The sequence below is a fragment of the Propithecus coquereli genome, unplaced genomic scaffold (genome assembly GCF_000956105.1).
Source record: "Propithecus coquereli isolate 6110/MARCELLA unplaced genomic scaffold, Pcoq_1.0 Scaffold103, whole genome shotgun sequence".
NCBI classification, from domain to species: domain Eukaryota; kingdom Metazoa; phylum Chordata; class Mammalia; order Primates; family Indriidae; genus Propithecus; species Propithecus coquereli.
The window spans coordinates 5,406,667-5,408,883 of NW_012134192.1; the positions used below are offsets into that span (position 1 = coordinate 5,406,667).

General features: G+C 41.6%; 1 protein-coding gene across 1 annotated transcript in view; it reads right to left on the reverse strand.

The window, feature by feature from the left end:
- Positions 1–2,217, reverse strand: part of ENKUR (enkurin, TRPC channel interacting protein) — a 43,445-nt gene that overhangs the window by 13,198 nt on the left and 28,030 nt on the right. The gene's annotated exons all lie outside the window — the stretch shown is intronic.

The window sequence follows — 2,217 nt, forward strand, 5'->3', positions numbered from 1 at the left end:
AGGAGATTCACGTGGGACCCTGAGCTTGGTTTTAGAAATGTAAAATACATTTTTAGGCTCCTGGGCGCTTGCGAGGACTGACGGTGAAGCAGTCGACTATGATTCTTTCAGGTTAGTAAATGTGTTGATGTCACTATCTAGAGAAACAGAAATCCTATGTGTTCATTCTTCAAAAATTATTTGAGAATGCACTTGGTGCTAGGTATAATAGTGAACAAGAAAGACAAAGTTGCTTTTTTTTTTTAAGACAAAGTTTTTGCCCTCATGAAATTTGTATTCTGTGGTGACAGAGACTCGCCAAAATGGATAGAAAATAATATACAAGTGCTCTGAAGTAAAATAGAGGATGGTAAGGAGAAAGAAACTAATTGGTGCTATTTTAGATAAACAAGGAAGTCAGAGAAGAACTCTCTGTGCAAGCAGCAGTTGACGGGGTATGGTGGTCATTAAAAATATTTATAAATATTCTGGTTCTCCTCCTCTTCTACTAGGTAGGACAACTTTCCTGCTCCCTTCAAAGCAAGCTGTGGCCATATGACCTAACTGGCCCAATGTGAGTCCAAGTGACCTCTGTCATTTCTCGGTAGAAGCCTTAAGCACTAGTGCATGACTTGCTGTGTTCTTTTTCTGTCTGGTCTAGTGACGAGCAATGTTTTGGCTTCTCTGGGTCCTAGAAAGAGGGTAACAAGAAGCAGAGCCTCTAATGACCCTCAATGAGCATGTGGCACAAGCGAACAATAAAACCGTCACTTTAAGTTCCTGAAATTTGGGGGCTATTTGTTACCTCAGTGTAACCTAACCCATCCTGCCTGAACAAGGGACAGAACTCCTGATATAAATGTGCTCTGGAAAGCTGCAGAGAACAGTACAGGTGAACTCTGAGAGTACAGTATTCTGGTGAGTCAGTGCAGTGAGAAACAGGCTGATCCACGTCAGGAAACACTGACGGCTGCATCTCCTCATGGCTCAATATAATAACTGATGTTCGTGACGAGGATTCTGCAGCATCACGCACACGAAAAATAAATTATATTTGGCATGCTCTGGTTAAGACAGGCAATGATGTCATGTATTCCAGAAAAAAAAATCTCACAAACGGTGGGCAACAGCTTCAGTGATCTGAAATACTCCTATGTGCTGAATCATTGAGGGCTAATATATGTGATTAATATTAATAATTGCATATATATTATAGTATTCACTCTTTGTTAAGCTTTTTTAGGTGCCAGGTATTATGTCAAGTGCTTAGTGTTCTTTATGTCATTTAATCCTCACTACAACCCTGTGATCAATCCAATGACTCGTTAGGAGATCATGGAGTTAGCAAGTGGCAGAGTTAGAATTTGAAATGCCGTCTTAACTACCATTGCCGAATACTTCATGTAATCATCCAGCCTTCAGTTTGTTTGCACGAATTGTTTCTCAAAGCAAACGGCACATAATTTATTTGGAATTAAAACATGAAGTTCACTCACTTTAAAAAAAAAATGGCATTGCCTTTGAAAGGATTTATTTACTATCTTGCTTGCCAATAACAGATTTTTCAAACTTAGCTTTGATGAGTGAAAAGTGAGTTGAGTCAGTCTTTCATGAGCATTGACTGCTCGGTCAGCAACACCAAGGGGACAATAGAGTGCGTGGTGTTTTCAAGGCTTGGTCCACAAGCACAGGTAGATCAATATTTTTCTGTTTCCGTGATGGATACTCTCAATTTTCTGTGCAAGGCAGAAAATGTAGGGACAGAGTGTGTGACAGTTGGAGACACAACCATCAGAGGAGAAGGGTTTTTATGTGAGAGTGGAGGAATGGTGATGGATTAGCAGTGGCCTGAAAGAGCTGGGAGAGTGAACTTTCTACTTTCCCCACCCTATGGGACCAGAACTAACTCTGAGCAGCTTCCAGGAGCCACAGAAGGAAGAAGAAGTATCCAAAGAAGCCCGAAGTGGCTTTATTGACCTGTGTTGCCAACTCCTAGAGTCCTGCTAAAATGCTCCCAAAGATGATCTTAGCCTATTGCTTGAGAAGAGTTTCTCAGAGAATAAGTAGTGTTCTCTGAAAACAGCCTTGCGTTTCCTGTTTCGATCACCACAGACATTGGGTTTACCACGGCAGATCACTGCACTGCTCCACGCAAGGCCCCGTTCTCACCGCTGCAATTTCTTTCCTGCCCTCCCTCCCTCCCTCCCTTTCTTTCTTGCCACAACTTGTTATTATTTA